The 11,161-nt window shown below is 37.1% G+C and overlaps 1 pseudogene; it reads left to right on the top strand.

Annotated features, from left to right (window-relative positions):
* Nucleotides 1–9,668: 9,668 nt before the first annotated feature.
* Nucleotides 9,669–9,979, top strand: LOC132683350 (ATP synthase F(0) complex subunit g, mitochondrial pseudogene; annotated as a pseudogene).
* Nucleotides 9,980–11,161: the final 1,182 nt, after the last annotated feature.

Here is an 11,161-nt window from a genome sequence, read left to right as displayed (position 1 = left end):
AGTGACAGATGTTTCACAAGGGTGATAAAAGAGGTGAACTAGGAGATTCTTTGATTTCCCTTTCTAAAGGCAGAAAGAAACTGGAAGAAAAGCATGAAGGGAAAATACAAAGTCCATTAATATTTTCATGAGTCAAGCTTTATGGCCATAGTTATCCCCAGAAGGAGGTGAGTTCATAGTATCAATGGCCATTGGGAATTGGGGTGACAGGAGAGGGGAGGATATTGAAGGGAAGGATACAGGTATTCTTTTTACATGTACAAAAATGAACTAATTTGCCTACATATCAGTAGCTGATATTTTATCCCAAGAGTTTCTCTGCAATTAAAAGCTTTAGATGCTTAGTTTCAAAGACGTACAGGTTGACCAGCAGTCTAAAAGATAATAAGTTGTTGGATAATTATCTCAATCTACCTCCATCCCTTCACCCAAACAGAACTGTTAAACCACCAGCAGTAATTACTTGGATTTTAGCTTTCAGGCACCAGACAGTGGATTATAATCAATAGCAGCTCTGTCATTGGGGAGAGAAGGCTGCAGGTGAAAGGTGAGAAGCTCTTCTCTCTTTGCAAGCTTCAGAAAAGCAAGTCTGTTTTCTAGTCATTAGCCTCGTGTTGTGTGTGTGTGTACATGTTTAAGAGTTTATTCTAAGTCGTTTACTCCTTTTTATTAAAGATAATTTAAATGTGATCTATAATATGCCAAATTCTAGTTGATTACATTTTCGAGAGACTGCTCCTTCAAGAAAATAAACTAAGCACAGTGCCTCTTTTTTTCCCCTTTATCACAGATCTTTACTATTATTGAAATTCTTCTCTATGTTAAAAGTCAGATAGAATTTAGTTCATAAACAGCTTAAAGAATCTATTTTCCCAATCTTTTCCAGGTATGGAAAATGTAATACTTGAAAGACAAGTATCTATCACAAATCATAATGATGTTTAAACACAAAAGATACATTTGCCAAATTGCTTCCTTTTCCTGGTGCTCCTTTAGAGATATATGGAAATTAATTCTTATTATATGCATGTTTTTCTCCTTTTCTTCAAAATTCACTGTTTTTTTTTTTTCCCAAATTTGAACATTTCAGCTTTTTTATTTTTCTGGTTTTCAGCTCTAGGGTTTAATCCCCTTTCGCTCCCCACCACACCAACTTTTCTCCAGTCCTATTGCTGTGGCAGTATAACATTTTTAATTTCCTCTTTTTGAGAATTTGTTCTCATTGTTGTTGTTCCTGTTGTCTTTGCTTTTGCCCTGTACTTTTGGGCAAACCCCCCAGCAAATGTCTTAAAAGTTCACTGTAACCTTGCCCTTCAATAACAGGATCAGTGAATGATACTGTAGTAGGTGCCTTAGACTGAATGGAGAACAAGTAACCAAGGATGACAAGATCAGAAAAATCAGACAATGGCTGATGAAGATAAAAACATAACAGTTGGAATAACAGTGAAAGAATGTATAGAGAGAGAGAGAGAGCACAGAAATCTGAGTGCCATTAAAATATTATTACATTAAGTGTCTGAAAACCTATTGGGCTTTAATCCTGACTTTTCTGCTGCCAGCTAGGTGACTGTAGTGACTTCACTGAACTTAATGTTTTCTTTCAGAATGCAGGCATACCTTGGAGATGTTGCAAGTTTGTTTCCAGAACATTTCAATAAAGAAAATACCACAGTAAAGCAAGTCGCATGAATTTTTTTATTTCCTAGTGCATATAAAAGTTATTTTTACACTATACTGTAGTATATTAAGTGTGCAATAGCATTATTTCTAAAAACAAAACAACTTGTACATACCTTAATTAAAAATAATTTATAGGTGGGGCACCTGGGTGACTCAGTTAAACGTCTGACTCTTGATTTCAGTTCAGATCATGATCTCACAGTTCATGGGATCAAGCCCTGCTGTCAGTGTGGAATCTGCTTGGGATTCTCTCTCCTCTCTCTGCCCCTTCCTCTCTGCCCCTCCCCCTTTCTCCCTTTCTCTAAAATAAATAAATAAACTTAAAAATACTTTATTGCTAAAAAATGTTAATCATCATCTGGGCTGTTAGCAAGTCATAATCTTTATTCTGGTGGAGGGTCTTGCCTCAGTTGTTGATGGCTGCTGACTGGTCAGGGTATCCGCTGCTGAAGGGTGGGGTGGCTGTGGCAATTTATTACAATAAAACAGCAATAAATATTACATCACTGATTGATCCTTTCATGAACGATTTCTCTATAGCAAGAGATGCTGTGTTGGATACCATTTTATCCACAGTAGAACTTCTTTCAAAATTGGAGTCAATCTTCTTAAACTGATGCTTTGTCAATTAAGTTTATGTAATATTCTAAATCCTTTGTTGTCATTTCTACAGTCTTCACAGCATCTTCACCAGGGGTAGTTTCCATCCCACGAAACTACTTTCTTTGCTAATCTATAAGAAGCAACTTCTCATTTATTCAAGTTTTATCACGAGATTGCAGCAATTCAGTCCCATCTTCAGTCTCCACTTCTAATTTTCTTGCTACTTAAAACACATATGCAGTTACTTCCTCCACTGAAGTTTTGAACCCCTCAAAGTCATCCATGAGGGTTAAAATCCACTTCTTCCACATTACTGTTCATTCTGATAATTTGACCTCTTCTCATGAATCATGAATTTTCATAATAACATCTAGAATGGCGAATCCTTCCCAAAATGTATTTGATTTACTTTGCCTGGATCCACCAGAAGGATTACTGTCTATGGCAGCTATAGTCTTATGGAATATATTTCTTAAGAAATAATACTTGAAAGTTGAAATTACTTCCTCTTTTAAAATATTTTCAAGTTAGTTAACATACAGTGTAGTCTTGGCTTCAGGAGTAGAACCCAGTGATTCATCTCGTACATAAGACACCCAGTGCTCATCCCAAAAAGTGCCCTCCTTAATGCCTGTTGAAATTATTTCTTGATCTATGGGTTGCAGAATGGATGTTGTGTTAGCAGGCATGACAACAACATCAATCTTGTTATACATCACCATCAGAGCTCTTGGTGGCCAGGTACATTGTCCATGAACAGTAATATTTTGAAAGTAATCTTTTTTTTTTCCCCTCCTGAGCAGTAGGTCTCAACAACGGGCTTAAAATATCCAGTAAACCATGCTGTTAAATTAATGCACTGTAATCCAGGCTTCCTTGTTCCTTGTATGGAGCACAGGCAGAGTAGATTTAGCTAATTCTTAAAGGTTTAGGATCTTCAGGATGGTAATGAGGGTTCAATTTAAAGCCACCAGCTGCATTAGCCCCTAACCAAAGAGCCTGTCCTTTGAAGCTTTAAAGCCAGGTGTTGACTTCTTTTCAGCTATAATAGTCCTTGATTGCACTTCCTTCCAATAGAAGGCTTTTTCATCTCATTGAAAATCTGTTGTTTAGTGTAGCCACCTTCATTACTTAGCTTAGCCAGATCTGGATAATTTGCTGCAGCTTCTACATCAGCACTTGCTGTGTCACCTTGCATTTTTATGTTATGGAGACTGCTTCTTTCCATAAACCTCATGAACTGACCCTTCCAGCTTTTCTCCTATAGCTTCCTCACTTCTCTCAACCTTTACAGTATTAAAGAGTGCTAAAGCCTGCTCTGGATTAGGCTTTGGTTTTAGGGAATCTTGTGGCTGGTTTAATCTTTGATCTAGACCACTCAAACTTTCTCCATATCAGCAATAAGGCTGTTTTGCTTTTTAACATTTGTGCATTCACTGGAGTAGCATGCCTAATTTCCTTTGAGAACTTTTCCTTTGCATTCACAACTTTGCTAACTGGTGCAAGAGGCCTACCTAGTTTTCAGCCTGTCTTAGCTTTCGACGTGTGTTCCTCACTCAATTGTTTCTAACTTCTGATTTCAAGTGAGAGACATGCAACTCTTCCTTTTACTTGAACACTTAGGGGCCATTGAAAGGCTGTTAACTAGCCTACTTTCAATATTGTTGTGTCTCAGGGAATAGGGAGGTCTGAGCAGAGGGAGACGGATGGGGGATTGACCGGTCAGTGTAGATGTGAAAACACACATGATATTTATTAAGTTCGCTATTCTATATGGGTGTGGTTCATGGTACCCCCAAACCGTTACAATGGTGATCAGAGATCGTGGAACACAGATCACCATAACAAAGCTAATAGTGATGAAAAGCTTTAAATACTGTGAGAATTAACCAAAATATGACACAGAGACACAAAGTGAGCAAATGCTGTTGGAAAGATGACTCTGGAAGGCTTGCTCCATGCAGGGTTGCCACAAATCTTCAATTTGTACACAATGTAATATCTGGAAAGAGCAATAAAGTGAAGAGCAATAAACATGAGGTATGCCTGTATCTAGATCATAATACCCTTCCAGGATTATTGTGAAGAAAGTACGAATCTTTTTACAAACAGTGCTTTGAATTCCATTTATTATTAAAACCTGTGTTTATGCTGGGTCTGTGGAAGAGAACTAAAACTAACTCAAGAGCCATGGGGAATCTGATTTTTTTCTTCCTTCCTTTGCAGTTCAGGCTTTGAGAGGTAGGCCGAGAATTTACCCTTGATTTGGTTTGAAACCAGGGTGCTATTTTTAGGCAGAGTGACAATTTCTACTTACTGCTTTTATTAGCTTGACCTTGCTTCCCAGTCCAAGTACTCACTTCTTCTCCACTACCTAAATAGCAGATGCTTTCAGAAAACAGTCTCATTTTCTCTTACTTTGGAGATGGCCATGGTGTTATTTTTGCCCTTGCTTGTCTCCCAAGTAGAAGAGAGTAACTCTGCCCAATCCATCGTACTGGTGACCTCATGCTCAACCTGCTTTTGAGCATCCCTCCCTCATTAAGCAGTCCTTTTCAGCACTCTCAGACTGTCAAGGCAGTGAAATTCTGGTCAAGAAAAGCTCTCAAGTTATTGAAAGGATGTTCTTCACATTTAATGGTTGGGTCTACAGGTGGTATGGAAGGCTCTGTGCCACTTCTCCTGTATGTGTGCCATATTCCTATAGCCTAAACTAAGGTTGCTAAAGGACATCAAGATAAAACTGAGGGTTTTAATCTTCTTCCTCGTATTTAAACATCCAGGGGATACCAGTAAAGTGGGAAATTGTAGATTAGCAGAGGAGTCTCTTACACATTTCAATTGCCATGTTACTGCACAGTAATTTATGTCAATGCTTACATTATGAGCCTTGTTTGTCCCTGTGCTAATTTATCAGCTAACAAAATATGCATTTGCTGTGACAGTTACATTCTTCACATAGGTTTATGTTCCTTCAGACCCTTTTTCTGGGGCCCATCCTGGTATATATAATTTTAAGAAGCCTAAACAACTGGCTTAAAAATTTTCACTTTGGCATAAATAATGCCAGAGTTCATTCGTTCTTAGTACTGTTCATGGAAATTTATTGTGTCCTCCTCTATGATTAACACCTGATAGCTGGTTGTCTGTGGTGAGCCAGTTTTCTTTGGGACCCTCGACTGACCAGTGTTTTCTGTAACCACCAGCTTTCCCTTGGCACCTTTCTCTGGGTAATTCTCCTCTCCCCCACAATCTCCCTGTACTCTTTGCTCGTCCAAGTTATTGACTTGGCTTAATTTAGTTTGAAGTATGCCACACCACACACATATTTTCTTATGAGGCTGTTGGAAGTGGGGTTCTAGTCTGTCCGGTTGAGCTCTAGCAGCCTCTGGCTACAGAGGTTCACCTTCTACTTGATGATCCTTTCAGCAGTCTTAGTACAGAAGAGTTTGCAAGCCGGTAGCTGGTAGGTCAAGTCAGCCCAAAGAATTCTTGTTTGGTCCATATAAATTGTTTATATGGATTTAAAGATTGAGAGATTTCATATGAAATGCACAGTTTCTCTTACCATAGCAAAGGACAACACTCAGGCCTAATCCCTTCTTGTCAACAATCTTTACCCTTGCCCACCATTTACACAGTATAAACAGGTCATTTACAACCAGTGCCTGCTTCACTCATGTATTGGGACAGTTTCCTTTTCTCAACAAGCATTTGAACAACTACATCATGTACTGAAGTTTTTAATCAAATAGATACGGTTTACGCGTGTGTTGACGGGAGGAAGGATGACATCTAATTTCTTAAGTCATGAAAAGGACTTAGGATATCTGTTTTGATATACAGAGATCTTTCTTAGATTCAGGTAAAAATAGGATACATTTTCTTCCCATTTTAATAATATGTTTATACAAAAATTCATTTTCTATCAAAGAGAAACTTTTCTGCAGTTGAAATGCATGATGATGAACTTCTGAATATTTTAAACAAGGTTATAATATGGGTGAATATATTTGCATTGTATTAGATTGAGTCTGGAAAAATTATACACAAATGTTAAAGAAACTACACAAAGTGTGTGTGTGTGTATGTGTGTGTGTGTGAACTTCTAACGATTCATTCTATTTCTCTATTTTGTTATAAAGTGGTCCCCCTTATCCACAGTTTTGCCTCCCTTGGTTTCAGTTACCCACAGTCAACTATGGTTGGGAAGCAGGTGATCCCTTTTCTGACATAGTATCAGAAGTTCAAGAGTAACCTAACACTACATCACAATGCCTATGTCATTTACCTCACTCCATCTCATCATGTAGGAGTCTTACCGTCTCACATTATCAGGAGAAGGGTGAGTACAGCACAATAAGATATTTTGAGAAAGAGTGAGAAAAAGGCCACATTCACATAACTTTTATTATAGCATATAGTTATAATTATTCTATTTTATTATCAGTTATTGTTGTTATTATCTTACTGTGCCAAATTTATAAATTAAACTTTATCATAGGTATGTATGCAGAGGAAAAAACATGGTATACATAGTGTAGGGTTTGGTACTATTCATGGTTCCAGGCATCCACTGGGGGTCATGCAACATATCCCCCACCGATAACAGGAGACTGCTGTACTTAAGCAGAGTTTTCAGGGCAAACACAGATACACTGTCATGATGTTAAACTATATAGTTTAATCCAACTTCACCAATGATCACTCAAATACCTTTTACAAATATATTGCAAGAACAGCATTTTTGTGTTTGTCTTGCTTTGGTTTTGGTTCTGTACTGCCTAGGTGACCTCTTCTTCTCATCCATCACTTAAATCAGGAAATCAAAAAGCAACAAGCTGCAAGACAGACTCTTGTTCAAGATAAACCTTGTGACCTTCTAACAGGTCACTGAATCTTCTGTGATAGTTCACCTGGCCAAGTGATTTCTTATATGTTGGAACTTATTCATGAGCCAGCAAAGCTCTGGCTGATGTCACAGAACCTGAGAGTACTGCTCATGGCTTCATCTTTAGACACACTGGGTCTATTCTGTTTCCTTCTGAAACTCAGTTGGGGCACCATATCTTTAAAACTAAATGCTTCAGATAAATAGGGCCTATTTTTCCTTATGAACATATGCATATCTTCTATTAATCCTAATGAGCTGGGAACATTCAGGAGAGAACAACTGAATAAGGTAATAGTATGGAGTATTTTGCTGAAAAAGAAATGGTTTTTCTGTGGGGTGTATGGGGAAGAAATAGAAAAAAGAACAAAAAAAAAGACCTTCATGAAGTAAATGGCTTAAAGGTAAAGCTTATAAAATAGGAATGCTGTTATTCCTTTTGTATTTTCTGAGAAAGTTCTGCCTGTGAATCCACAAAGTGGCACAAATACAAATACATCACATATGCCTGCTGTGATTAAATTTCTCTAATTACACAGCCATACTTGATATGTGGGACTGATGCATCACCTCTTTTTTTTTTTTTCTTCTGTAATCATTGTTATATCCGTGCTCTATAATCAACGTTCATCACAGCTAATTAGAATTTTTTGGTCTGTTGTTTCTGAGATCTGACGTTCCTAGAGTTCAACTAAAAAATTCATTTTTAAATATCTCTAGACTCTGGAGCAAAAAAATAATAATAAAAATAATAAATTCTAGAGGCATATTATTCACAAATGGCTTTTTGAAATGTTAATGTACTATGATTTTTTTATTGAATTTAAATGATTACTCTTGATGTAAGAGACTAAGTCTCACTTATGATCTTAAAGGACTCTCCTGTGATATACAGGTACCTTTCTATTGGTGAAAGTACCTGTCAGTCTTGCTTGTTAGTAAAAATTCTGTGGATTTCTGTATGATACCTGGGGACAGATATTTTTTGTTGTGTTTGATTGCCATTAATGTTGCTTTCTCTGGTAAAAACAATAGAATGCTGCAGATTCACGTCATTCATAAGTTTAAAGCTTTTGTTCATTCTCAAGTGCAGTTTTCTTTCAGTGTTTCTAATTATGACACTCTAAATGCTAAATGATAGTGGTAGGAAAAGCTGGTTAAATTTTAGCAGTCTATTACAACAGATTTAATCTACTTTCTAGATGTTAATTCGAGGCCAGAGCTTTCAACTTGTTGCTCTGTTTTGTCATAGGAAATCCTATCATCTCTTGCAACCCCCTCTTAAGGCAATTGTAACCTTTAGAAGTTTGACTGAAGAGTAAACCTAAGTGGAAGTCAGATATTCATTACCTGCTATATCCTACCTTCTTTATTTTGTATTATCCTAGCTTGTTTTCATCATCTACCTTCATCTACATTTTCATTTTCATTTCATTTGTACCTGTACTTTGGACTGAGTCATTCTCTAAAAAACAAACCTGTGCTACTGAGCAGCCATTTTGTTTCCCTCTCCTGAGAAGTTCACGGTACATTGGAGGATCTAGGGCTATGAACATATGATTACAATGAATCTGAAAAGATGGATTAGGAAAGAGGTACCATGCTAAGCTGGAAGGGAGAATGAAAAATCTGTGAGACTAATAGGAAAGGCTCTGCAGAATAGGTGATATTTGTGCTGAGACTTGAAGGATGCTAATAAAATTTAAATTAAATTAAATTAAATTAAATTTACAAAATTAAATTTAAGGAATGACATTCTCCGTGCTGGGCACTATTCTAAGCACTTAAAATGTATTAGCTCCTTTAAATCTCCAGAACCCAATGAAGTGCCATATATTATAACCATTTTAAAGGTAAGGAAACCGAGGCACAGAAAAGTTAGCTGACTTGTCCAAAGTCACTGTGGCAGATTTTATTTTCTAAAGATGGCCATAGCAATATCTCTCTTTAAATTTGTTTTTCTTAAATCTTGCCACTCCCACATTAAGAAGGGAAGTCTAATTCCTTTGCTTGAATCTGGTTGGGTTTGGAACTCGCATAAAACGATCAGAATGTGGCAGAAGTGGCACTGAGTGACTTCAAGGCTTGGTCAGGAAAGAAGACACAGCATCCACCTGCATCACTAGAACACTTGTACTGGAGCCTTGAGCTGCCATGTTGTCAGTCCACAGCCCTGAGACCATCTTGTTTTGAGGAAGCTCAAAATAGCTCTAATGAAAGGCCATCTGGAGAAGAGAGAGAGGTGCCTGACCAGCTCCCCGCAGCTCCAGTCTGTCTTTGCTTTTCTAGCTCCATTCACACTGACTGTAGCTCATAAGAGATTTGGAGCCAGTACTTCCTAGCCATGGCTTCCCAAATTCCACTGGAACTGTGAGACAACACAATAATTACTTTTAAGCTACCAAATTTTGAACTGATTTGATACATAGCAACACTATTGGGAACAGTCACACAGCTAATAAGTTGTGAGCCCTTTATGCATCTTGGAACCATGGCCCAGTTTGTCCATAACCTCACAGGGAAGGCCCAGTGCTGGTAAACACTGATATAACTTACTCGGAGACCTGATTGGCCACATTTTGGCCCAATGCCAAGGTTGAGCTGGTTCTTCCAACCCCTGCTAAGACCCCTAAAGCTATTCAGAGCGTGAAATAAATAGTTGAGAGTGTTCAAAATCATAGCTTCAAACAGCTCATAGTTAAGGAAGCTCTGTTGAATGGTTTGGTGGCTACTGAGGTATGGATGTGATTTGATGTTGGCAAGATCATAGACAAGCATGGCATCATTGGCTATAATGTTTGAAAATCAATCTTTAACATTTGGTTTATTATTTGAGTGTTCTTGGACCATGTGTGATCAGACTGGCATTTGAAACAATAAGATAAGGAATACAATAAACATAGCATCATTGGCCATGATGTTTGAAGAGCAGTCTTTAACATGTGTTTATATTTGGCTTATTATTTGAGTTTTCTTGGACCATGTGTGATCAGACTGGTATTTGAATACAATAATAATAATAATTATTATTATTATAGAATTACAAAATAATATAATCATGCATTATTATATAATTATTATTATATAATTATATATAACAATAATTATAATAATAATTATTATTATAAGTAGTAGTAGTGAGCCAGAATTTGAACCCATTCTGACTTCAGAGCCACTTTTGCTCTATGCCAGAAAATAAAGCTTGAGAAGATATATGGATATTTTAAGTAAGTGCTTTAAGTAAAACCTCCATGTTGTATGATGTGTTGGAAATCTCACCTTCAAATCAATATTCTGAGGGTTGGGAAATGTTTTTGCATAATGAGTTTTTTCTTTTATGGTTGAAAATCAAATGAGGGAAGAATAAGAGAATGTTTGATGGGGTCATAAGCACATCAACTATCATAATTGTAAAAGGTGACTGTTCAGTGATTGGGTAGATATATGTTGCATCATCTGAGCAATGACTTCCAACCATGTTAAAATGACATGGCAGTTTAGATGGGGAGGTGGAGGGTGATTTAGATGAATATTTTAATGAGGCAATAATTTCTTAGTAGGCAGCTTAGAGTGGAGAAGACAAACTACTTTGGAGCCAGAAAGCTTATGTTTCAGTGAGCATGAGTTTCAACCTTGTCTTTAGTTAATTTATAGCAACTTGTTGAATTATATATCCCATACTAGCCAGTAAGCTTATGTAGCATGGGAATGAAAGTTTATTTTGAAAAATAATAATACTGGGTTTGATCTCTGGATCCTTTGGCCCCAGCATAAAGAAGACATTCAATAAACATTTACCAAGTAAGTGAATGACTGTATAATACAGTATTGTTAACTATCATTCACCATGCTGTGCATTGGATCTCTAGAACTGACTTGTCTTACAGTACTGAAACTGTGCTCTTTGACCAACATCTCATTTTGTATCCCCTTCTCTTCCTGGCAACCAACCACTATTCTACTCTCTGCTTCAGCGAATTTGAT

Source organism: Panthera onca, chromosome C2 (genome assembly GCF_046562875.1).
Source record: "Panthera onca isolate mPanOnc1 chromosome C2, mPanOnc1 haplotype 2, whole genome shotgun sequence".
NCBI lineage: Eukaryota > Metazoa > Chordata > Mammalia > Carnivora > Felidae > Panthera > Panthera onca.
Note: the sequence above shows the minus strand (reverse complement) of the source record. Positions and strands in the feature narration are given on the sequence as shown.